Source organism: Phodopus roborovskii, unplaced genomic scaffold, assembly GCF_943737965.1.
Source record: "Phodopus roborovskii unplaced genomic scaffold, PHOROB, whole genome shotgun sequence".
Taxonomy (NCBI): Eukaryota; Metazoa; Chordata; class Mammalia; order Rodentia; family Cricetidae; genus Phodopus; species Phodopus roborovskii.
In genome coordinates, this window is record NW_026126567.1 from 18,962,924 (window position 1) to 18,990,550 (window position 27,627).

The 27,627-nt window shown below is 44.2% G+C and overlaps 1 protein-coding gene across 2 annotated transcripts in view; it reads right to left on the bottom strand.

Annotated features, from left to right (window-relative positions):
- Positions 1–27,627, bottom strand: part of Ncald (neurocalcin delta) — a 230,945-nt gene that overhangs the window by 50,144 nt on the left and 153,174 nt on the right. The window contains exon 1 of one of the 2 annotated variants that reach the window (XM_051202755.1): positions 23,532–23,702. The exons of the other annotated variant lie outside the window; for it this stretch is intronic. The gene's annotated coding sequence lies outside the window, so the exon portion shown is untranslated. Of the gene's footprint in view, positions 1–23,531; positions 23,703–27,627 lie in introns of those variants that run through there. 2 annotated transcript variants of the gene reach the window in all.

Consider the following 27,627-nt stretch of genomic DNA (forward strand, 5'->3'; position numbering starts at 1 on the left):
CAGGAGAATGCCCCACAGGCTTTCCAATCGGTCAACTAGACATTGATATGTTCTCAGTTGAGGTCCTCTCTTCCCCATGATCCTAGCTTGTGTCAAATTGACAAGAAACAAATCCACCCTGGAAGACCTTCTCCCTGAAGGGTACAGGACAGGGCGAACCGGCAGGGGAGAGGAGTCAGGAGAAGGGCTCTGGGTTTGTCATTAGCTGCCACTGTGGTAGCAGGAGCAGCTGTGAAGCTCTCTTGGATCTCAATGGTTTTGTAGTAGATGTTAATGCCGCTGTGGGAGGCAACAGATGTTAAGAGAAAGTGAGAAATGTCACAAAGCCGGTCAGTAAGTGGCTGCACCGTGATTTAAAGCCAAGTTGTTCTGATTGGCAAATTGCCCTATGCCAGAGCCCTCCTCCTGCAGGAAGATCGGCTTGTGGAGGGGCCGAGCATAGGCAAGTGAGAACCACGAAGACCGCTGTGGGAAGCTCTTAGTAGTGAAGGGTGCGAGGACGTCTGTATCCTGGTCTTGTTATGACAAAGCGCGCGCCTCAGCCGGTTCCATGGCAGGCGAGGGTGACCGGGGTGGGGGACAAACATGCCAGGCAGACAGAGCTTAGTGAGAGGTTTTATTAGCAAGGGGAGGGAGGGGGAAGGAAAGAGAAAAGAGGTAAAGAGACACAGAGAGAGGACAGAAGAGGGAGACAGGAAAAGCCCTGCCAGCCCCAGGGGAATGGCAGGAAGAGGGCAGTGAAGAGAAGAGCCAGAATGAGAGTGTGAGTGGGCGGGGGGGGGGGGGGGTCTGTCTTTTAAAGGGGTCCTTTGCACTTGGGCTGACCAGGGCACTGCCTGAGCACATTCTGCCAGGTGACAGGGGCAGGCCAGCATAATGCCTGAATCCTTACCGGTCTGGTTTCAATGTTAAAGAACAAGACAGCAAATGCAACCTCTCCATATGATCTTCCATGCATACCACTCCATGTACACGGAACTTACGTCCCACCCAAGAGGAGACCACTAGCAAATCCTAGCTCCAGGGTGGGCAAGAGAAAAGACAAAATTCCACCCTTTCCTACCCAGACTCTGGTGTGGATCCGAGGAGCACTGGAAATATTTGCTGTTCTCACAGTTGCTACACCATACCGAAGGGGACAATATTCTGGGAACCCGGCACTGGAAAGGTCAACTGCTGTCCTTGCAGTGAAAGCTACTGGGGCCTGCAGCTCTTTTCTCAAAGCCCAACATGTACAATAATCCAGACGGCACCACAAATTGACGAGGCTTCTCGATTACAGATACCTTTAAAGGGTATGCATGAGTAAACATTTTTTTTTTTTTTAGTAAAAAGTAAGATGCTCTGACGTCTTCTTTTATTTTATTTGATTATAACACTCATAGGAGCTGTTGTAATGAAGAGAGAGAGAGAGAGGTAAACATGTGACCTGGGCACCAGGAGAAAGTTTTTCTAAATCCAACTCTACCTACTACATAGGATAAAATACCGGCTCAGAACTCAGGAGGCTGCAACACGGAGAGCAGGTTAGGCGTACTGGGAACTCTCTCCTGAAAGAATCCGAGGAACTGGAAACACCCACTTCCAGGAAGTACCCGGGTACCCTGGAAACACCCACTTCAGCCAGTGGTGGACTGAACTGCCCTGACCCTTCAAGCCCATCTCAGCTCTCTCCTGGGGCTCATGTCCAAGCAGTTCCTGCAGAGTTTACACACTCACTTGCCAAAGCCACCTGGTTCTCACACAGGAGCTGCACACATGCCTCACACACACAGCCCAGCACCCTGAAGATTCCCCTACAAATGCTCTCTCCGGTCTCCCTGACCCAGTTAATCTCTTCTTATTTTCAGTTAGTTTGAATTTCGGGAAATGCTGCTTTTCAGACAAGTTATAGTGCAATCATAAAGATGGTCTGCAAGTTTTTGGGAGGCGGGAATTAGTCATTTCCGGTTATGACACAAGGAAAGCGTTAGTAGTCTGTCAGGAAGAAATTAAGCTGCGGTTGGATCCCTGACCTGAAATTCTGATTTGTGAATGAAATTGTGTATGTGTGTAAAGCTACACATTTTTTTAAAAAATAGAAAATAGATTTTTTTCATGCAATATATTCTGATAATGGTCTCCCCTCCCTCAATTCCTCCCACTTCCCCACCCACCCCCTTCCTTTCTGTCGCTAGGTTACAAACGGACCTATAACAACAACCAACAACAATAATAAACAGATCCTTGCAGCTTCCTATAATCCATGATTGGTGCTTTCTGGATGTCCAACAGATGTTCCTGTTTGATCTCCCTCTGCATAAAGAAAGCTACTCATAATGTCTGATCTATAAGCTTATTTATTTATTATTTCGTGCTGGGATTAAAGGCATGTGCCACCTCTGTCCAGCAAATCCATAAGCTTTTGAGAGAACAGCCTTTTGGTATTTTCGGAACAGCAGAAGGTCGTCTTCCTTCCCTTGGAAAATCACCCACACAAAGTGTGCTGGAATTGCAGCCCCTTCATTCTGACAACACTTCAGAAAACTAAGACAGGCAGTCAGTCAGGTTAGCTGTGGAAGCCAACACCCTGCCCTCTCTTTATTGCCTGAGATAATTTGAACACTCGCCTGCCCTGGACTCTTTTATCAGCTCGGTTGTATGAGGGATGAAAACCCTTCCTAATTTGAAGTCTAATAAATGACTTGAAGAAAAGTGTGTCCCTGTTTGTTTACATATATAAATTTAGAAGCACTGTGAAATCTCAACAAAATTAGCCAGGGTGGGTGGCTGAAGAGGAATCAGATAACCCAATTAATGAAGTCTGAGCCACCTCCATCCCCAGAACTTCGCAGAATGCTGAAGGAAGAGGCCGCCACTGGCAGGGACCCACTGGCCCAGAAACGGTACCCAACCAGGAGCAAAGACATCAGCACACTCACACTGTTCTCGTCATTGAGTATGAAGGACAGTAGAGCCTTGTAGTCCTGAAAGGTTCCTAATATCACCATTGCTGTTTGATTCCAGAAATGCATCCACTATGGCCATACACTTCAGGAGGAAAGCCCTAGGTTTAAAAAAAAACTCTGCTTTGTGTTCTATGCTCTCCAACAGGGCATCTAACCAACCTTCTCCTGCAGATACTAGACTTAAATGTGTACTGGTTGGTTACCCATTGGAGATGCACTGTTCATCACCTGGAAACAGCTGATTGTTGTCTGGAGTATGTACGGATAGGTCTGTGTCCACACCTGTAGTAAGTACCAAATCACACCTTTTGGGGCGTGGGCATAGGTGAGAATGTGACCAGCGAAAAGGAAGGTTTTCAGGGTCGGAAGCCCCTTCGGGTTGTGGAGAGCATTGGGGAGCAAGGTCTGTCTCCTCGGAGCAAGAACGCCACAGCAGTTTCTTATTGCTTTCCATGTAAGTCATTTACTAATAAACTCCTCTTTAATTTATTGGTCTGGTGAATCCCTATATCCATGCCTTTGAGGGGAAAGAGCAATGTGTGGCACAGGAGAACGGCTCCCTCAAGGAAATTCAACTGGAGGTTGACATTATCATCAGTAGCCCAAGTTAGTGGCAACCCCACTTTTCATTTCTGCACATTTCCCCACCCCCCCAAGGTTTTCTAACAAACGAGCTTTTATTCTCTGGTAACAACAAGTTACACGTAACGATTAAAAATGACAGATCTTGTGTGCAAACTCTTCGCTGACTTCCTTCCTGCAAAGAAGCAGGCTGGCAAGGAGCTGCTATTTCTTTACCAACGGGGGGGGGGCATAAAGTTGGAGCAAGTGACTTGCCTGTGTGTGCCAGCTGTCATCTGGGACGACCGGGACTCTTGACACACTTGGCAAACAGTGCAAACTTCTAAGGCTTCTCTTTTTTTCCTCTCAAGGCACAGGACAGAACAGCCGTAGCCGTGTTCTCGAAATGTCAGGCTTCCAAACAATTTTCAATGCTGATGTGTTTAAAACTAAATGAGACTTATTCTTCACATGGGTTGGAGACTGTTTAGATTGCATTGTGTTTCAGGTTAAAAAAAGTATACTCCCTGAGCTTTTAAACGATATGCAAATCATAGGGCTTCCATTTAACTCTATGTTGTGGGATTCTGTGTTTGAACATTTAGAATGTCAGTGATGGAGATGTCTGGGAAGGCCGTAGAACCTTAAGGGGGAAAACCTTGCTGGAAGAGGCGGGTTACTGAAGGCAAGTACCACGGCTTGCAGGAGTTGTTTTTCTGCATGCATCACACAAGTCCTGGGGAATGAACTCATGAAGTTAGGCTTGGGCAAGCGCCTTTTTCCCACTGGATTATCTTACCAGCCCCTGTGTAATATTTTGAAAATTTTGGGCACACTCCCATGAAGCCAAAACTGTCTTGTTGACGCACTATTCCCTAGAAATAGATGTACCCCAACTTAAAGAAGTAAAAGAAATAACTGGGCAATGTATGCTCTTACTTTATGAGGTTTGGAAATAAAAACTTCCCTCATGTTCTTTAACCCGCTCTTGGAGGAGAAGGGGGAAAATTCATGTAAGATGAGGATGTAACTCTGAGATCAGCAGGGAAATGTGATTGAAGCTTTGAAATTCTCACAGAAACTCGTGCACTGTTGAGAGTGCTCTACAGTCATGACTCCTGAGGTAGTTTGAATGTAACTGGCCTCCATAATCTCATGGGGAGTGTGTAGCAGACTTTCTTTGGCTGTTAACCAGCTCCCAAATAAAGACATGGAGACTTATTATTAGTTGTGAGTGCTTAGCCTTATCTTATGCTTATCCCACTGGCACTTACAACTTTATAATTATTATTATGTGCATTGGCTTTTTTTTTTTTTTTTGCCATAGGTGTTGGGTACCCTAAAACTGGAGTTACAGAGAGGTGTGAGCTGCCACATGGGTGCTGGGATTTGAACCCAGGTCCTCTGGAAGAGTAGTCAGTGCTCTTAATCACTAAGCCATCTCTCCAGCCCCATAACTTAACTTGTTTCTCTTCATCTATGTTTTGGCTCTTTTTTTCCCCTTTCATTCTGTATGTCCTACTTTCCTGCTTCCTCCCTGGCTGGCTGGTCCTGGGAGTCTCCCTCTCCCTTGTTCTCTCTTGTTCTTGTCTCTCCCAAGCCTAGATTCCTCCTCCTACTTAGTCTCTCTGCCTGCCAGTCCCACCTACCCCTCTACTTCCTAGCTACTGGCCTTTCAGCTATTTATTAGACTAATCAGGTGCTTTAGGCAGGCAAGGTAAACAAGCAATATATCTTTATATAATTAACCAAAGGCAGGATAAGCATAGTTAAAGTAATATTCCACAACAGAAACAAGTGTAACACATCTTTACATAGTTAAGCAATATTCCACAACAGTTGCTCTATTAGGAGATGTGTCTTTGTTGGAGTAGGTATGTTGTTAGAGGAGATGTGTCACTGTGGGGTGGGCTTTGAGGTTTCCTATGCTCAGGATACTGCCCAGTGTATCAGTTGACTTCCTGTTGCCTGAAAGATGTAGGACTCTCAGCTACTACTCCAGCATCACATCTGCCTGCATGCCGCCATGCTCCCCATCATGATGATAATGGACTAAACCTCTGAAACTATAAATGAGCCACCCCAATTAAATGTCTTCATTACAGGAGTTGCCATGGCCATGTGTCTTCTCACAGCAACAGAAAACCCTAACTAAGACAATCCCTCCTCCATTCCCACATGGCCAGCCTCCAAGTCAGCCACTAAACACTGACTCACTGTGTATCTACTATAAGCTGTATGTTCTTCTAGGCTTTCCAAGGAAGACAAAGTCAGCAATGCTCCCTGACCTTTGTGACCCACTTAGGTGTCCAGATATTGAAGTCTGACAGCCCTGATCTTTAGCCATCTATACTGAAGGACCCACAAAGACTACTGAGAAGAAGGAATTTGCTCAGAGTTGATTTTTGTTGCAGTGGTCTGCAGAGGACCCATATCTCATTGGAACCAGTGTTACAAGAGTTTCCAGTGATGCTACCTGATCCACCACGTTAGGTTGATGTTGGCATTATGACTTCATAATTTACTCTCCTAAAGACAAGGCATAGAACCTGACTCCTATTGTGTGGTGAGCAGATGTGAGCTTTTGAAGCTCCTGGTGTCTATGATCTGTCTGTATCTTAGATCCTTACAGACTGAGGAGATGGGGAAGTGATCTCCAGGTTTCCTTGGTGTGAATGAAGAACCACCAAGGACGTTCAGAAAGAGGTGAATTCATGGCCCCCTCTATAGGTTCTAGTCCTAAAGTTTTGAATTTATCTCAGGCATCAGCAACTCTCAACTATTCCCTAAGATTCAGGCTCCAGCCCAGAGAAAGGCCTGTCAATAGATGATGTACTGGGAAGATTCCAGCCAAGGACTCGGGGTCAGCTCAGGCTGGTGCTCCTCACTGACCCAGGAGTTCAGATTCAGTAGAGACCGAGCAACTTGAGGGCCTCTGCATCCCTGCCAGTGCCACCCCTAGGGCATCTTTCTTCCCTCAAGACGTCACCACTGACTGCTTCAAGGGCTGCTGGGAGGGCATCCCTCGATGCTGGGAATTTTATACTGTGGCGTTCCCAGACCTCATTTCCCGACTAGGCTAGCCTAGCCCTTCACCAAGACAGCTTCTGAGTCACAGCACTGGGAACCTCCTATTTTCTAGTGTCATACAGCTAACCTCACAATGTTGATGGTTTGTAGAGCTTCATTCCTAAGAAGCTGGGAAGTGATAGATGGTCGCTTAGAGTGTGTAAGATGGAAAGCACACACCCCAGACAACCCTGCGAATGAGCAAATAAAAGGATCCTACTTGCCCATTAAGACCTTCTAAATCCTAGAGTAAATTAGTCTCAAAACTAAAAGTTAGCTGTTGTGTGGAAAACATAGTGGGAGTGAAAATGGTCACTATAGAGAGTAGATGATGTAATCACAGTAGAGCCTCAACTGTACCTGAGTAACTCTTAGGTTACTTGCCCCTTGACTCTACTGCAGGAAAGGCAAACTAACTCTGTTCCTGAGTCTGTTTTCATTTACTACACACATATTCATTGAACATCTACTTTGTAGATAAAATAACACCCATCTCAAAACTAAAAGATTAATTTTGATGAACCAGGAATTGAGAACCTACTTATGCCTGACAACCGGTAGGCTTTGTTCTGAATGAAGTTATTGGAAATTGTAGGCAAGGACCTTTGAGAAGACTTTCAGAATTCCATAGGGAATTTTGGAGCAAGGAAGCAGAGCAATCTTGCAAGCAGTGCTGCACACTTGTGGGCTCTCATTCTGTGCCGGCTCCCAGCAGGCAACAGAGACCAACCATGGCTCCGAAGCATCATTCCAGTTTACCTGTGGCTTTGAAATGATCCCATGAAGAGATGGCTCACAATAACTGATGCTACAAGCACATCCTTTAGTGGAAATTTGCAAACAAGGCTGGCATAGGCTCTAAATCATGATTATACTAAACCAAGAAGGCTTTACTGATGTCTATACAATTGAAGTAACAACAACAGCCCTACTGAGACCTGTGCTCCTAGGCTGGTAATAACAGAATAACTGTTCAGCACAGAGGGGCATGGCAAGGGTAAGAGACTTTGTTTAGAAGAGGTGGTGATTGACAGCTCAGTGTGAACAAGTTCCATTATCCCCCCCCCCAACAAAGTGCCAAGCTTGCCATTGCTCCTTGACCAAATGATCTCTTTTGATTAGAATACCTTTCTCAAAAGCCTCTCTGGACTACTGATGGGGGATGTCCTTCTGTTGATAAATAAAATGGTTTGGCCAATAGAGGCAGGAAGATAGGCAGAACTAGGTGACGAGGAGAATTCTGGGAAAGATATGCAGAGAGAGATCTTGAAGAGATGCCATGTAGCAGGGGAAGGGGTAACAGGTCCAGACCCTTCTCCACTAAGATAAGACCATGTAAAAATACTTATATTTATATAAATGGGTTAATAATTAAGAAAGAATAAGCCAATAAGAAGCCCTAGGTATCGGCCAACAGTTTTATAATTAATATAAGTCTTTGTGTGTTTATTTGGGGCAACTCAGTGGTGGTGGGACCTGGTGAGAAAAGAAACTCCAGCACCAGACTACCAAGGATGCCAGGGGCCATTTTAGCAAGGAAAGACAATACACCTGTTCCCAAGGTCAACATCAAGCTTGCTCATTTCTTTGTTCCTTCATTTAGCTTTTCATCTATGTTATGTGCCTCACCACAGCCTTATGGATGCACCATGTTTACCACAGGGAACTTTGTTTTAACAGAGGAACTGTATGACTGTGTGGTCAGTGATATAACTAGGGTGTGTATTATACTGCCTTATACAGAACTGAGGTGTAGGATTGGGCTTGAGAGGTGTGCTGCAAGGACAAGGAGTTCTTAGTTTGGGCAGCTACTCAGAGTCAGAGACTAGACTCATCATCATTGTCTTTCAGGTTAAAAGTGTTGTCTGTAACAGGGAAGGAAAGAACAACTCCATGGAAAGTAAGACATGTGCCATGGCCCCAAGCCAGTCGTGAACCAACATCCTGGGCCAAACATCCTCGATGTCCATAGAATCTCACTTAAAATCACAAGTGCTTATGTCTCCTGGGAAACATGTGAGAAAGAGGGTGGGTGTCAGGAAAGGTTGCCACAGTAGAAATACATTTTAAGGATTTTCTGGGAACTTATGGGAAACATCACATACATGTGGTCGGGTCAGGCCAATAAAAATCAGGACGTAAAACAGATTTCAGGGTGAGCAGCTAACGAGGTGAATGCTGCTCATTCCCATAGAATCCTGTGGAATTTAAGTCTAAATTTACAAGGAGAGGGATGTCAAGGGTGGCTTTTAAAAGGACTCTGCAGGATGCTGGGTCCTACCTTTCTCTCCCCCACACCACCCTGCCTAGAAGGGCACACATAAGCAGTTCACCCCTAGAAACAAAGCATTTGTCATGTTGGCAGTTCAGACAGTCATGAGCCTCTTGTCTGCTTCCATGGGCAACTCCCAGCTCCAGTGTCCATGACAGGAAGCAGAACACTATCCCTGCATAACTACCCAGGGAATCCCGAGGCTGCCTCCATCAGTCAAACCATTAGCAGCTACTGAAGAAAAACAAAGGACGTAAGGGAACAGGAACCTAGGGGCTGCGGCTATTACACAATGGCTGAGAACACTGGCTGTTCTGCCAGAGGTCCCACGTTTGATACCCAGTACCCACAGGGTGACTCATAGACATCTGAAACTCGTTAGTTCCATGACATCTGACAACTTCTTCTGACCTCTGTGGACATCAGGCACCGACAACGTGCATGGACAAACATTTTAGGCAAAAACATACATATATAAAATGATAAATAAAAACAAACTAACAAGACTCAGTGGAAAGTCTAGATAATTTCAATAATATGAAATGAATCTGTGACCCAAAGGACAAAATTGGGTGAAATCTTCGAATTCATGGAAAAAGGAGTGAAGAAAACAGGAGAGGAAAGCAAGAACGCAGAGGGGGGAGTGAGGATGTTAAAGAAAAGGGAAGCAAAGAGAGAGGATACTGGAGGAAAGCTTCCCCAAAGAAGTCAACTGGGATTTCAAAAGCCTGAAAAGAAATAATGAAAACAAACCATACCAAACCAACCAATCAAACAAAAGCCAAAAAGACATGGCTGGACCCATTCTAGTGAAATTTATGATCAACAAGATAATGAGGAAGATACCAAAAGCCTACAGAGGTGGGAAGAGACATCAAAGACCCCCAAAGACATCAAAATAAAAATGGCAGCCAGCTTCCCTTTTGCTCTTTAGGCTGCTAGAGGACAATGGAATGAAGCCCAGAAATTCATGGCACAAAGTTATCTTGAATATATTTTCAATTTTAGGGGAAATTGAAGATCATAGTCCTTTTGCCATTTAAAAAAACCCTTATAAATATACCATAGCAAGATTGAAAATGATTCTAAGAGAAAGGTATACCTGGAGACAATGGAAATAATCTATTTGTCATGGGAAAAACATCCCAGCAGACTGGCTGAATTTGAAAGTAATTCAGGAGGCTTGGTAAAGAGATATTTTAACAAGATATAAGATTTGAGGCAGCCTCAGTTTAATTCACTTTTTCTCCTGTTAAAGTAAAATTAACTACAATAGTTTCTAACCTTAAAATAGCAATGGATAGTCTGAAGCCACAAGAGACCAACAGTGATATTTCTTCTGAATTTTCTAAGTGATCTACCACAACCATCTATAGTCTACCACAAACATGCCTTTTCTATTACCCTACCATAAGCACACGTTGATTTTATATTCCTTGCCTAAATGAGTCTTCAGTTTATCATGACCAAATAATTAATCAAAAAAGAACCTGGGGCATGTTACACATACTGTAGACTTGACTCTCCAGGCCAAAGATCAGGAGAAATGCCAGAAAATAAATGGATAGCAATAAGAAATAGAAAACACAACAGGCACTTTAGCAATAATGGAATACACAAGCCCAGGAGCTGAGCCTCCAAGGGAAGACAGGGTTGAGAACTCCATTGAGATCCCTCTGGATTCTCTGTGGGTCTAATCCTGTATGTTGTGTGTTGTGCGTGCATGTGTGCGTGCGCACATGCACACAGGGGTGATAACTTCCCTGCAGTGGTCTACTGGTCTTTCTGGGAGTGACACCATGGACTCTGCTGCTTATAAGTCCTTTATTTCTTTTTTGAATCTCTTTTTTTTTTTGCCAGGAGAACAGTCCTGTAGGTGTGATTAACTTTTGTTTTCCTCCCCAATAGTATTTCTATTTGATTATCCATGTCTCCCTCTAGTCTCCATGAGAGAGGGAAGTAACTGAAAATATAAGCCTTTATCTTCTGAGAAATAACCCCCCCCTAAAGATAAACTCTAATCTCTCAATGCTTAATTGATTTTTAGCTTTTAATTAGAAATATAATTTAGTTGGAAATAAAAATTTCTGATTTACAGATGTTATCTGACCTCCAAATCCTCACTTTCATTTTAGAGTTCTCTTTCTTCTACTAGAGTAAAATTATATACAGTGTTTTCACTTAATAACAATAGTAGTAGTAATTTTAAGGCAATAGAATACGATAGTGGTATTTTTTTCTTTTTCTTTTTTCTTTCTTTTTTTTTTTGTGTGTTTTCCAAATGTTCTACTCTACCATGATCATAAACTGATTTCATCTTTGTTACTTAAGATGAATATTAATTGAATACTGCCCTACTTTCCCTTCTTGTTGCTGTGATAAAATACTTTGACAAAGTAAGTTGAAGAAGATTCATTCAGCTTACAATTCCAAGTCATAGGTCATCACTATGGGGATGTCGAGGCAGGGGCTTGAAGCAACTGGTCTCATTCAGAGTCAGGACCAGAGAGAGTGTGAAGACTCTCTCACATCCTCTTTTGTAATACTGTAGCCCCAAATCCTGGGAAAGGTGCTGCCCACTTTTAGGTCCCCCATATCAATTAACATATTGAAGAAAATCTCCCACAGACATGGCTGCCAACAATCCTGATGTAGACAATCTCTCAGTGAGACCGTCTTCTCAGATGACTCTAGGTTGTCTCAAGTTGATGACTAAAACTCTCTATCACAGAGACCGATAGAAGACTGTTTGAGAAGCACTCTGGGGCCAGACAACTTCCTAGGCCCAAGGATTTTCTTTTGGGTACTCAGGATGCCAAGCTCAATGACTTCATGAAAATGGTATCCACATTGCTGCGGGGCAGGGGGGTGGTGGTGGGGTGGTGGTGGGGTAGGGTGGTGGTGGTGGGGGGAGGGTTGGGGGGTTGAAGGGTGGAGGGTGCTCAGCAAGTTAAAGTGGTAACTGATGGCCCGACTTCCACCCCCAGAACCCATGGGGGAAGGAGGGAACCTACTCCCAAATTAGTCCTCTGGCGTGTGTGGGCATTCTCTCTCTCTCTCTCTCTCTCTCTCTCTCTCTCTCTCTCTCTCACACTGTCTCTGTCTGTCTCTGTCTCTCTCACACATACTCACACACACTCACATACACACACACTCACATACACACACACACTCACACACACATACACACACACACACACACACATACTCAAATTGAAAAATAAAATGAAAATGATGGCGACTGTTTTTCATCCCTCCATCAAGACCACTGTTGTATGTCTGAAATCTGTTTGTCAAGAAATAATATATACATTTTCCCATTTGTAAATGCCTCAGAACAGTTCTAATCATTTCAGGACTTTTAATGTAGACCTTATTAATTGAAGAACAGACACAATAGACAAAAGGTAGGTTTACTTCAAAACGTTCCTCTTTAAAAGTAGTAAAAGGGTAGCCCAGACACTGGTGGGAAGGGAGGCTGGTGTAGCTGTTTAACACAGTGGTTCCCAAGCTGTGGGTCACGATCCCTTTGGAGGGTTGGATGACCCTTTCACAGGGTGGCATATCAGATATCCTGCATACCAGGTATTTATATTACAACTCATAACAGTAGCAAAATTACAGTTATGAAGTAGCAACAGAAGCAATTTTATGGTTGGTGGTCAACACAACTCGAGGAACTGTAATTAAAGGGTTGCAGCAATAGGAAGGTTGAGAACCATTGCTGTAAGGGGTCTGAAGCTTCACCTTGGGAGACTGGAAAGTTGCAGAGATGGAGAGTGAGAAGCTTGTGCCATAAGTGAATGTAATTAACACCACTGAATTGTGTAACCAAAATCGTTATTAAAATTATTATTAAAATGGATGCTTTTGTGATACAATCTAGTATCTTTCAGCCAACCAGTAACATAGGCTTGGTGACTGTGCGCAAGTGATTTCCTGGCCGGTTAGTGATGGGGCGGGGAACCACCTCTCAGTCACTGACATCCATTTGTGGTTAGCTTGGGGGAGTCAAGAGAGGAGAAGACCTCCTTAATAGTGATGGCTGGCCTTGAGGTGAAGGATTCTGTGGGTGAGCAGCAGGTCTGAAGTTTCTTTTAAACAGTGACTTTTGGTTGCATTGTTCTTAAGTGGCTTCCATTTTGTGAAGCATCTGAATAGATCAGAAACGGTACTTGAAGAAAACTGTAACTTCCACTTAAATTTGGTCAAGCTCTCTAGATAGAGAATGGTCTTGAGGGCACATGGCCATCTGTAGCCGCTGCTGCCAGATGAGCTTTTAGGGGGTTTCCGGCTTGGCAAGGCTCCCAGGCCACTCCTTCTTGGGTGGCCAGGAGGGAGTAAGGAGCAGCAGAGGATTGGTGGAAGTTATGTCTACTTGAAAGCATTAATCTTGCCAGAAGCTTTGGTCAGTGGCATTTTGCAAGGCTGAGGCTACTTTTCCTTGGCAGATGTGAGCAGCAGCCAAGGGCTCACATCTGCCTCCAAAAGCAGCAGGCAGAGAACTTTTGAGACTGGACCTGGAGTGGCCTTTTGAAACCTTAAAGCCCGTCCCTGGTGACTCACCTCTTCCGACAAGGCCATTGTCCACCAACTGACTGTCTCCAAGTGTTCTAAGACAGTAGCTAACTGAAGCACTGAAATAACACTGCTAATTCAGTTTCCCTCATGCTAGGAGATAGCATGCATCCATCTCCAATATGCCGCGGCTGGCTAAGCCGCTGTCAATACAGACATCCAACCTCACACTTAAATAGAACGATTAGCAAGTGCTTTTGTGGTCTACACAAGGACTTGTCTCCCACTATGTTATATATGTTATGCACACTCTTTTCCATGTATGAGTCATGACATTTTTCTTAAGAGTGCCATATTCTGGCTAAGAACATTCCCTTTATTGCCTAAGACAATGTTGGTGACAGTACTCGAAGACATCAGATACCACAAAAGGTATAAAGGTTTACTACTAAAACTTCACTTAATTTTTCAGTGGTGAATTGAGTCAAAGATTTTTTTTTCAGAGTAACGAGGTGACTTGGTTATAGTTCTATTGCTGTGAAGACACCATCACCAGGGCAACTTATAAAAGGAAGCATTTAACTGGGGGCTTGCTTACAGTTTCAGAGGGTGAGTCCATGACTGTCAGAGAGGAGAGCATGCTAGCAGGCAGGCACACGGCACTGGGGCACTGGAGCAGCAGCCGAGAGCTCACATCTGCCTCCAAAAGCAGCAGGCAGAGAACACTTGAGATTGGGCCTGGTGTGTGCTTTTGAAACCTTAAAGCCCGCCCCCCGGTGACTCACCTCTTCGAAAAAGCCATCGTCCACCAACTGACATTTCGATCTATGAGCCTATGAGGCCATTCTCATTCAAGCCACCACGTGAGGCAATGGTCCAGGGTTTTCATTAGGGATATTAGTTACAATTATATAGTCATTGCGATTTCATGCAAAGTTTTATGAAAGCTTCAGGCATTCACTTGGTTTGGGGATTTATATGATGGTGACTTTACTAATGTCTTGAAAAACCACACTTCAGAGTTCCATCTACAAATGCCACCCAGATAAATTTGAAAGAGCTACTTACAACCTTCACAGTGTGGGCAAATGAAAATGCTTTGCCTTTTAGTTTAGAAGTCAGAAATTTCCTATGAGCAACATGGAGAAAAAATAAGATGCTTAAGTTACCTATTCAGACTTTTTGACATACCTGGGTGAGCCAAAAGGAAAGAGATGATTAGCACACCATATCCCTGTGGATACATTTGCCACCTCGATCCGTGTCTCTGACCTCCAATAGCTTCCCACTGCCCTATGTGATCAGCGCAGCAGCTTAAAGGTTCTTAAAGGTTCTCTGTGGACTTCCCTTACTAATGATATGATTTTAGATTTCCTAATTATTGTCTTGATTCCAAATGGGTAAGATACTCTTTCGCGCCATATTAATGTATATAACATAATACATACTGTCACTCATGGTTTATTACTTAAATCTATTGTTCATGACAAACCTTTCCATTCTCTAAGATTCAGAGCTCATGAGTCCTTTCTAGGTGTCTGCCATGACACCAGGCTCCAGACATTTAATCAGGATGATGTCAGAGCTCTGTCCTCAGCCATGTGCTGTCCCAGTTTCCCTAACCAGAATGTGTGCTTTGCAAAGAGTACCTGGTCCTAGCAGCATTCCCTTAGCAGACACTGTTTGTATCTTTAGTAAAGAAAGCCCATTGGCAGGTTGAGGTGATATTTGTTTATGATCTAACAAATAAAGCTTGCCTGAAGATCAGAGTGCAAAGCTAGCCACACAAGGTAGCCATAGAGACCAGACAGTGGTGGTACACACTTTTAACCCCAGCACTAGGGAAATAGGCAGATGAAGCTCTGCCTGTTCAAAGCCACCCTGGGCTACAAGAAATTGATCCAGTCTGAGAGAGAGACCGAGCTCACACAAAGGTGATCTCAGCACTTGGAGTGACACTCCTTTAATCCCAGCACCAAGGAGGTGGAGACAGGAAGGGATATGGCTGGGCAGAGAGAGGAATGTAAGGCTGGAGGAGACAAGGGACAGTCTGAAGATTCATGGAGACAGATGCAGTCTAGGCAGTCAGTCTGAGGATGCAAAATGAGGAGGCAGTCTGAGGGTACAGTCTGAGGATGCAGTCTGAGGATGCAGAATGAGGAGGCAGTCTGAGGATGCAGTCTGAGGCTGCAGAATGAGGAGGCAGAATGAGGAGGCAGTCTGAGGATGCAGTCTGAGGATGCAGAATGAGGAGGCAGTCTGAGGATGCAGTCTGAGGATGCAGAATGAGGAGGCAGTCTGAGGATGCAGTCTGAGGATGCAGAATGAGGATGCAGTCTGAGGGTACAGTCTGAGGATGCAGTCTGAGGATGCAGAATGAGGAGGCAGTCTGAGGATAGGATTGTACCCTTGGTCTGAGGTAGAGGTAGAGCTAGTGACTGCCTGCTTTGTTTCCCTGACCTTTCAGTACCCCCCCACCTCAATCTCCGACTTTGGGTTTCTATTATTAAGACCTATTAGAACTCGTGCTACAGAACAGGCCTCTTGGTGAAGATAGGACCACACCAGGCCAATGTCCCTCAGAGAGAATAAGGGACAAATGAAAGACATTCAGTATCCCTCTGGCAGAAGGAAGACGTTCACGGGTGCTCCACTGTATGGAGTTGACAACTGGTGGATGGATACAGGAGTGAGCACTTCTTAGGGGAATGTGGGAGACCAGCAGAAACGGGTGCAGTTTAAGCCAATGGGGGCTTTGGATTCACGGATCTCTCTGCAGCAGAAGGCACATGGACGCCTCTTCAAGTGAATGTAAAAGGACAGCATTTTAAGGATTCGAGTGCTGTTTGGCATGCACAACATTTGCCATTTTGGCAGCTTGGGTAAGAGGAACAAGGGCTGCCGAGTGAGCTAAACATTACCCCACCAAGGGATTTCCCTAGTTTTACCATTAGAGTGAAAAATAGTTCCTGCAGCACTGGGAATGGGCCAAAAGAGTGTCAAGGAGACAGCAGGGCTAACAATAGCACACCAGGCAGCAGATTAGGTAGAGCATGGTGTGTGGGAAAGACAGGACACAGGGACAAAGGAGGAAGTACAAACATTGCCATGCACACAGACCACCACAGGGAGGGATGGCAGGAGGCTTCAGCAGGGCGTACAGCGACCACCTGCAAACCCACAGCACAGTACATAGACTGCTGTTCCAAATTTACAAGGCAGGATGTGTCCTTGCTTTCTTCATGCTTATGTGTGCATGTGCGTGTGTAGGGTATGTGGGGGCAGTGTGTGTGTGTGTGTGTGTGTGCATGTGGGGATGCAGTATATAAGTGGGCAGTGTGTATATGGTATGTATGTATGTGAGTGCATGCATAGGCAGTGCATGTGTGGTGTTCATGTGTATACATGTGTGTATGTGGGCATGTAGTATATTTGTGGGTAATATATGTGTGTGATATGTATGTGTGTACGTGTGTGTGTGGGCAGTGCATGTGTGGTGTTCATGTGTATACATGTGTGTATGTGGGTATGTAGTATATTTGTGGATAATATATGTGTGTGATATGTATGTGTGTACGTGTGTGTGTGGGCAGTGCATGTGTGTGTGTCTGGCATGTATATGTGTGTATGTGTGTGGTATGTGTATGCATGTATATAGTATATAGTATATGCACAGGCAGCATGTATGTTTATGTATGTGTGTGGGGGTATGTGGTATATGCATGGGCAGTGTGTGTATGTGTGTGGTGTGTGTGTTGTTTTGTAGTATATGTATGGCAGTGTGTTATATATGTTTGTAATGTGTATGTGTGGTATGTGCATGTGTGGTGTGTGTGTGTGTGCAGAGTGTGTACATGGGTTTGTAGTATGTGTATGGCAGGGTGTGTGTGTGTTTGTGTGTGTGTGTGCGGTGTGTGCATGTGGGTTTGTAGCATATGTATGGCAGTGTGTGCACGTGTGATGTCTGAACAGGCACACATGGAGGACAGAGGTTGATGTCAGGATTTCTTCAGTTGCTTTTCCATCTTGTTTTTGAGACAAGGTCTCTCACTTAGATCCAGAACTCTCTGTTTCAGCTAGACTGGCTGACCAGTGACACCCAAGGATTAGCCTGCCTCACTCCCACTCCACCCAGCCCAATGAGGTGAACCACTGTGCCTGGATTTTTAAGTGAGTTCGGGGAATCTGAAGTCAGGTCCTCATGCTGGCATGGGAAGCACCCCAGGCTGAGCTATCACCGTTGATGAATTGATTGGTACCTAAAAGACATTTTTCCTCAGGAATAATTTTAGGTTGGCTTAGTCCCTCACAGGAGAGCACAAAGGCCTTTTAGCCTTTGTGTTTCTAAAGCTGAGGCCTCCATGCAAGTACTGCACCATCACCTTCCACATGCTACTCACTCTGATGACCTCAAACATTAATCCAAAGCTGTGAGGAAGGGCTCAGAAAGGATAACATATCTGGGGTCAACCTGGCAGAAGGAGATGGAGGAGAGACCCGCAGCTGGGGACTGGAGTCATCTGCAGACTCCCCCATTGATAGATTTGGCCTTTAATGATGGGTGTTGACCAGGGCCATCAGCCAGAACAGCCATGTATGGCCTCTTCATATGGGCTTCTGGTCCACTGGGGTAGGCTTGACATACTCACCCAGAGTCTCTGACCATGTGAGGGGGAAGAGATCGCTCACCCACGAGGCTGGCTGTGCAGCAGCTGCCTCTTTGGAAGTTTGATTTGGGAGTAGAATTGCATGGTTTCTTTACCCTGCTTTGATGTATTTTAGTGAGGACTTTCTTTCTTGACTACAGTAAATGGGGCGGCTGTCAGGGAGGGATCCTGGTTGCTGGCACACACAGGTTTCCGGTTCCTTATCTAATTAGACTGTAAGTGTCCCTTACAGTCCCTTTATAGTTAGACTGGAAGTGTCCCAATGGCAGGGACCTGACTTGCTTCGTTCCACATGGCATATCTCACATCGAGTCCAATATTGGCACATAGTAGGTGGTCTAGTCCAATATTGGCACATAGTAGGTGTCCAGAACTTACTGGATGTATTCCAGGTTGAATGCTTGAGTAAAAAATTTCAGTCAAGAAGCCAGAGTCTATGAAATTAAGCCACCAGGGTTCTCTATTCCAGCTGTAGGCACCACCATGGTAAGGAGGGGCTCAAAATGCCTAAAATAATGTGATGACCACAAAAGCCGCCTACTAAATGACCAATAACTGACTGGTCCTGCTGCAGTTGACCCATGGTAAGACACCGGAAGGCACAGGATGCTTGGCTTTTGTGGAATGCTATTTGTCATTGTGTCTTTGGGATGTTGTAAATATGATCATCACAGAACTGACTGCGGCCTGTGGGAGTCAGTCCTCTCAGCAAGCAGGCATACTGTTTGGCATTTATTTCCAGTAGGTGGATGCACAGTAACAGAAATAAAGACATTTTAGAATCACCACTTAAAGCATGTCACCTTGATGTAATGGCTAATACTGATTGTCAGTGTGACAGGGTCTAGGGTCATCTAGGAGAGAAAATTATGGCCACATCTGTGAGGAAGTTTCTAGACTGGGTGACCTGAGGAGAGGGTAACTCATCCTATCTGTGGGAGGCACCATTCCATGAGCCAGGACCCTGAGCTAAATAAAAAAGAAGAAGGCAAGCCGAGCTGAGGACCAACTGCCTTGTGGTCCTGCTGTCCCTGCCATGGTGGACCACATTCCTTTAGCTGTGACCCACAGCAACCCCTTCCATTGCTAATTTGCCTTTGTTGGGAAGTTTTGTCACAGCCACAGGGATAGTAACCAGAACATGTGCTCACAGGCCTTGGCTTTGCTGGGGTCATTGAGCAGAAGTCAGAAACTGTGAAAAGGCCTCTCATTAGGCAAAGCTGCAACTGGACTATCTTTTAAATTAGTGATTTATTGCCTACAAATCAAATATAGGACTTTATTGAGATATGAGAATATCCCATTCTAGATTAACATTTATAATTTATATCATCATCATCATCATTATTTGTGCATGTGTGTGCCTGTGTGAGTGTGTGCCACACATATGGAGGTGCCTGTAGAGGCCAGGAGAGGGCGTCAGATCTCCTATAGCTGGATTTAGCAAGAAGTTGTGAGCCATTTGACATGGTTTTGGGGACTGAGCTCAGGTCCTTTGGAAGAACAGCACATGCTCTTGAGCACTGAGTCATTACAGCATGACAGAAATGGCCTCTTTAGTCATATTTATACATATTACAAAAGTATAAGTTTAAGCACAGAGACAAATACAGAACGAACTGATTTGGTTTGGAGAATGTGGTACCAGTGAACTTAAATATTTATCACACAATTTCTGTATAAAGTCTTAATGAGTGCCAGCTTTTATGGCCTCCCTTCTGGAAGCAATTTTTAAAAATATTAAATTTTGTAATGTTTCTAATTGGCGTTCCACTGCAAGGCACCACTTAAGAGAGGTTCATATATATATATATATATATATATATATATATATATATATATATATATATATATATTTGACAATGACACATTCAGTTCTGTCCTGAAATCTCCGACACCTACTATTAGAAGCCAAGGACAGCTGGAGATGTTTCTCAAATCTCTCTGCAGATTCCCACAGAGACTCAATCTCCAAGCAGGTGTCTCTCCTAATCCAAACAGCAAGAACTATTCGAGAACATCCTCTCTCGTAATCCCTCTGAGGACACGTGAAGAAAAATCGCTCAGCTTCCATTCCAAATGCAAGGGATTTGGATTTGGTTTAAACAACAGCTTGGGCAAATACATCTTAGTTTCATTCTTTTAGGTGGTAAGTGATGATGTAATCGAAAGGGTGGCTTTGGAGTTTCTAAACACGGGGCCGTGACAGCAGCTGGCTGACTGCAAGGCTCCCCGAGTTGCACAAACTGTTTTCTTCTCATTCAGACTGATGTGGGGGAATGAGAGTTTTTTTTCATGTCAAGCTAAACAATGACATTTACACCTCCTGCTTCAGCTTAAATATGCTATGCGTCCAGTTCAGCTTTCCTAGGAAGTTGTCTCTTTTTCCCATTTCATGTTGACTGTGTACCAGCCTGGAGACTCCCAACAAGTCAGTCTTATGCAGCTGGAAATAGCTTTACAGGTTGTCTGTTTGCGTATACATGTGGTTTGCTGTAACCTGGAAAGTCCCGTCAGATCTTTAATGCTTGTTAGTGCATGAAACACTTTCTGTGGAGGATTTCTTCCCTGGGATCTCACATAACGCCCAGCAGCCTTCATTCAAGCATCTCTCACTCACCTTCTCTGTGTGGGTAAAGGTCTCTGTGAGCAGCTACAGCCCTCTATGGTGCCTGATTTGAACCTGCATAGCATGGTGACACTGTTTTCCTCATTACCTGTTCCTAGCCAGGTAACAGAAGATGACACTTAGGATGACGAGGGAGGTGGGGAGTAGAGGCAAGTTGCAGATCAGCACCTGAGGGGCCATGTCACCCCCCTCTGCACCAGGACTGTGAAATTCTCATGGTGCAAGAATAAAATCGGACACGGTGGAACCAAAACGAGGCCATGGACTTGGTCCAGGAGGCTCTGTGTCCTTTTGGCACCACGACCTCACTTATTAGTTAACTTGAGGGCAGGCAGAATTCAAAGGAACCCTGTAAATTTGGGTGGTTAAAAACATGACATCTTTATTTCCCTTCCATTAAAATGTGGGTTATACACCAAAATGCTTGTGATGTTGGTGCCAAGAGAAATCACAGATATTTGCATTTCGTATCGCAGTTGTTGGACTAGCTCAATCTCAAAAAGGCATTTCTGGATAGTACCACTTCAAAATTGTGGTAGCTACTGCACCTACTGCCGGTTTGTATGATTTAATAACATATTAACAAAGAGCCATCCTATCCTTATTAAAGAAATAGTACATTTTTTTTGAGATTATAATTACTTCAATTTCTCTCCTTCCCTTTCCTCCTTCCAACCCTGTCCATATATCCCCTCCCCGCTCTCTTTCAGATTCACAGCCTCTTTTCTTTTTTTTAAACACATTTTAATGAAAAGTGGTTTCTGCTGCAACCTGGCATGATCTGTCTTATGCATTTCACATATCATTCTGAGAAGAGTCCTTAGGCTTTATCAAGAACTGCCCAAAACACTCACGGCACCAAAAGGGTTAAGGTTCCCTAAAACTATACACAGAACATCTAATAATGCAGCAGCCAGGTTTCTAGAGTCAATCATTCCACACTGGCATCTTTTTAGGCTGAAACCAACTTGACCCTGAGAGCAACACAAGCTCATTGCTGCAGGCAAATGGTTCTCACGAATCCATTATCCCTATTTTTCTATGAAGAAAGGACCTATGGCTTTGAAAGCACCCCTCTTCATCAGGGAGACGATTTCCCCAACTTTATCACTGGCATTTTGCCACCAATACCAACTCTCTAGTGTTTCTGTGACTGAAATTCAGTCTCACATACAAGGGCTTTGTACACAATCCTCCTGCGAATTTAAAACCCCAGGAGAGAACCAGGAAAAAGAATTATGATATTGTAGCAACCGGAGCAAGAAAAGTCGAGCACCGAGTGAGTGTCTACCGTCAGAGATGGTACTTTTAAATGACAGCACTGGCGTTCTTCACCATGCTCAAATGAGATGTCACATACCAGCTGGCATGTTAAAGCAGTAGCCTCTGGGTTACTGGAACCATGAGGTGAGTTACATGATGGGGAGATACATTCTACACACAGGCACATCAGACAGTGGACAAGCCTAACGGAAACTCTGCTCAAAACAGGTCCACACTCACTGAGAGCTATTTAGGAAATAATCGATGGAAGCAGCTATTCACTTATCTCGACAGCTAAGAGCTATTCAAAATCCTCACCCACAAGTGTAAAATGTGTAACTTAAAATTCTACACCTGGGAATATAAGTAAAAAAAAATTATTCTTTCACAGAGCTAAAACATAACGAACATATCATCAGCATACAGCCATCATGTGTAGAGCAGAGCTGGTCTTAGCTCCTTCAAATGCTGGTTCTATCCCATATGGCACTCTAAAATATGAGTCTGTTAAGTCTGTAAGATTTAGGATCCTGTTTATACATCTAGACTTGGGCTTGCTTCAGAGCCAGAGGTTTCCTTGAAACTACAAGCTACAGAAGAAGCTAGCAGAACCACAGCAATGCATGCACAGCAACCTCCAGCACAGTGTGTCAGAGAAATAGAGAAATGAGAATCCTCGCTAGTCAGAGTTACCAAATTACCCATGCAAGACTGGGAGCAAATTTTTAGTGAGCATTTTAAATGTTTGTTGCAGTTGAGGTAGAACTCACATCAGTGAATATTTAGTTTCAGGCTATTGTTTTCTTCTGTAGATAATTATTCTGATTAAGAATAAAGATCGGAGCCAGCCTACAGTACCAAAGGCCATCTAGCCTCCCTTCTTCACTCACTGCTGGGTTTTCAGAGAGAACCACAAAAAACAAAACAAAACCAAAAAACCAAAAAAACAAGCCCTTCGCAGTAACACCCAAAACACAACGGCACACACACGTACAGGTCCCACCCCAACTTCCTTGGCATACTGAAGATTCTTTTCTCTAAACAGGAAGCTGTTGACAGTTCCCCTTCTTGCTTACAGGGTACCAAAAGCCCCTTTGCACAATAAGAATCACAACGCTCAGAGTCTAAAGTCTTTTCTCACCACTCCTATTGTTGCTAATTGCACAGGCTGCAAATGAGATAGAAACCAAATTCCAAACTGCTGCGGGCTGATGCAGAATCAGCAACTGCAACATGGAAAAGTTAGCTGCACCCTGCAAGGCAGGGCTGGAGTTATTAGACTCCGAACAATACCGAATGAGGATTCCTGGAATTCAAGGGAGCAAATCTGGCCCGTGCTGCAAAATGTGAATCTCTAAATAACGTATGTCAGCAAGCATTGTGCAAGGAGATTACATTTTAACCTACTTCATGGAACATTAATCCATATTTAACCAAATTCCAGAGACTGCCTGAAGTTCGTGGCTAGAAGCCGCTTCACATTCTTTGGCTGGGTCCATCAGTAACTGCTCCTGAAGACAAAGTTGTAGGAGGTTAAGAGGGGAGGGGAAACCACTACCGGCTGTGAAAACTCGTAACTCCTGTGTACTAGGCAAGCTGGTTACCTCATGCAGAAGTGTGGGGTTTAGTAGTCCATGCTCCTGGGAAGCGACAGCCACAGAGGCAGCAACAGCAGCAGCAGCAGCAGCCGCAGCAGCAAGGTCCAGCATCCACCAGCTTCTAACAAGCCTTTGACTGTGCGGACTCAGGCACAGACTCTGCCTCTGGCTGACGTCAAAGTCCCTGTCACATGGCCAGATAAAAGCCAAGAGAGCATTGGTTGTCGTAGCAACCACAGACCGGCTCTGAAATTATTTCAATAGGTCATCTGTCAGTGATGTGTGCGCTCGTGTGTGTGCATGCATCTGTGTGTGTGTGCGTACGTGTGTACACATGGAGTGCAAAGCCATCGTGAACAGCGCCTGATAACCTCAGCCCTCAAAGTTGTGACTCACGAGTGTCTGCAACTTTTGTTGTTAAAGCTTGTCTGTCCTTTCTCCAGCAGCCAGAAAATACTTACTGCTGTGACCCATGGTCGTGCTATCCCAACATGAAGCCCCTCCCCCTCCACTCAAAGAAAGAAACTGAAAACACCCATGATGTGGTTTTCTTAGTGAATTAAATTACCCTGTAAATAAACTGAGGGAAAACAGCTTTCAAAGGGGTATTGGTAGGAAAAACTATCCTTAAAACGGAACCCACTCAGTGTACTGACGGCATGTTGGTAAAAGATAGAACAGCTGAAGAATACTGACGGGAAATGCGACATAGAAAGCACATAAGATAAATCCAAGGCATGCGCTATCTAAGAGCCTTTGGAAAAATGAAGGCTGGAAAACTTCCACCACGGCACAACTTTAAATGACCTGGTGATCATGAGAAAAAGGTAAAAGCCCCATTCCAGGCACCAAGTCCTGCCGCCCACGATTCTCTGACCAGTAAGGGCTCGCTGGAGTTTCATGCTGAGTGAGTGGATCCGCAGCCCACAGACACCAAGTTCAGCCGAATTACCCAGACCAGAGGAGAGAAAGGTCCCACCCACCTGTTCCCAAATTACAGCTTCATTTCCTCCAGGGCCACTTTAGCTTACCTCCAGCTCTGCACACATGCTTATGACCCAGTTGATTCTCATTCTTAATTAACAGGAAGCCAATTAAACAAAATTAAATGAAGCCCAGAGGAAGGTACTATGAGAAAGTCACTTAAGAAAATGTGGATTCATTCAAAAGACAAGGGAGCTAAAAGGGGAGGAGGGGAGATTGTTTTAAAAAGACCCTTATGTGCCGGTGTTACAAGGCTTACATGTGCGCACACACACACACTCACATGAGCATGCATACTCACAAGCACACACGTATAACACTCACATATACACATGTATACTCACATATACATGCTCACACACAACATGCACACACAGCCATACATAACATATACGCATGCACACACACATGTACATGAGTGCATATACTCATATACACCCATAGACACGAATACACAATGCACACACACTCGTGCAAATGCATGAGCATGCATATTCACAAATACACAATGTACACACACTCACGTGTAAACATGCATATACACATACACACGCTCACACACATGCACACTCACATCCATACACAGCATATAGCACACACATCTATGCTTACACATCCACATATACACATGTGTGCACACTCATATATGCTCATAGACACGCACACACAATGTGCACACTCAAACATGCATGTGCATGCGTGTGCACACACACACACACACACACACACACACACGATATGAGTAGCCTTGGGGCCAACTGGTAAAATTACACTTGTAGAATAACACCTCTTCAAGAGAGGTAAAAGCTGCTTCCTTCACATGACTAATAACCCTGATCTGCTTGACTGCAGAAGCTTCCCCTTCCATCTTTGTCTTTGTCGTACTTGACGTCCACGCTAGCTCCAACAAAGACAAGATGGGTTTTTATCAGAGTAGTTCTTCTCTGATGCTGTTGGTGGTAGCCTGGCAAACATAAAGGCAAACCATAAAGAAAGATCCTTTAATGCCAGACTGATGACAGCTGGGGAGGGACCTACTTGTTTGAGTGACAGCAGTTGAAACCAGTGTCTATGTACATTGGCTTGGATGCTTATGAGGAGCAGATGTAAGCAATGGTTCTAATCCCCAAATTCACATCCTATTTGTAGTTCTGGTTTTCTGTTTAGAAGTGTGGGTCCTAGTGGTGTGGTAGGGAGGGAAGACAGCAGAGACAGTGTAGGCCAGGGACCAGTTCTCCCCGCTCTTAGCCCAGGCGCTGAAGCTGTGATGGCTACTCAATTGTTTCTCCCTTTTATACAGTTTAACATCAAGAAGTACGACCAAATGTCGACTCCTAGCAGTAGGTGATATCCTCTGAAGCAAGGAGTTCTTAGAAACCTCTACATTTCAATACTTGAAACAGATTCATTAAAAACAAAACAAAACAACAACAACAACAAAAAACTCCAGCACATTTTCACTCTGAGTTTCCTATAACTTTTTAAGTATGCTTTGCTCTATACTGACTTGGGTTTAAATTGCTGGCAGGTTAAGCTAACCAGTGGACCATATTCACCACGAGAAAATGGGTGAATGAAGACCTGTGTGCTATTGCATCCAAACTCCATCATCCATTCTTTGTAAACAACATGGGATTGAGATTTTGCCAACAAGTAAGGAAACTAGAAGTCATCTTCAGATTAAAACCATGACGTTGATCTCCTTGGAGCTCAGATGTCTACCGATTTGGCTAATTGATGGGAAACATCATAGGCAGCACACTAGTGCCTTCCCCTATGACTCTGCGTTACACTACAGAGAATATGTGTCCCCTCATTTTCTGGAGGCCAGGTCATTTTAAAGGTGAATATGATTCACCTGGTTTTAAAATAGTGACTCAAACACAGGTTTCCCCCAAATCTTTACTTGCTGAAAGTAGGGTGGGTCTACCTATTATTAGTCTGACTGCTTTGCCAGGAATATGAAGTAAATGCCACTGAACAAGGTTTGCTTGCCTCAACTAACAGGTGCTTTGGGCTGTGAGTAGGCAATTTTAATCAGCTGTGAAACCCTCACTATTTCTAGGCAGTGATGTCACTGTCTCGACTGTCTTACCATTAGTGGGAGGTTCTGTACCTATCCTTGGAGCTTTCTGATGCAAATCTTACCTCTTTTGGTTGGACCTTGGGCAAGTCACAAAAGCGCCTGCCCTAAGCCACAGTGCCCACTTGCTAAAGTTGTTGTGAGGATTATAAAGGGAAGAGATCATTAAATTCCAACCCCCTGCCACAGGGCCTGCGGCTCAGTGTGTGTTCAACAGTTCTCACTGACCAGTCCAGCGTTGATACATCTATGAAGACCTCCAGGGCAACAATCTTATCTGTCGTGATGTCTGTGGTTAGGGCAGCTCCAAGACACAGCAGGGCTCACTCAGGGTGGGCAGAATGACTCACGGATTAGGGAAAGAGTGTGGAGCAATAGGAAGACAGAATGCTTTCTTAATTTATTCTACCACAGAAGAGAGGCTTCCCCTGAGCTGTCTACAACCCCAAAAAAGGCAGAAGAAAAAAAAATAGAAGACAAAAATGTTGAGTTCTCACAAAATCTTCTAAAGATGAATGGTTCTAAGTAAATCCATCTTATCCTAGTTAAGTCATGAGTAAGATATTTGCTGGCGTACATTATAGTACATTATTGCTATTGATGCCTGATACTAATTTACTTTAGCTGCCATCGAGTGCTCACCATGCATGGAACACGTCTGTAGAGTATGCACACACATTAAGTCACTTACTTTGCAACCCTATGAGGCATGTACTGTGCCTTCCACATTTCACAACTAGAGAAGTCAAGTGTAGATCAAGCTGCTTGCCCCCCTAGCACACAGAAGGACCAACACTGATATCTAGGAAGCCTAACTTCATATACTTTTAGAAATGTATTTGGTAAATATTTTTCAGGCAAAATTAAGTTATTTCTTATTTTTTAATTTTACATACTAGGGTTGTTTTAATTTTAAATGTATTTTTATTTTTAAAATGATGCATATGTTTTGTTCTCTGTGAATGAGGGAGACTGGAAAGGATAGAGACACTGGGTTTGCATCCTCCTGGAGTTACAGGCAATTGCACAATGTGG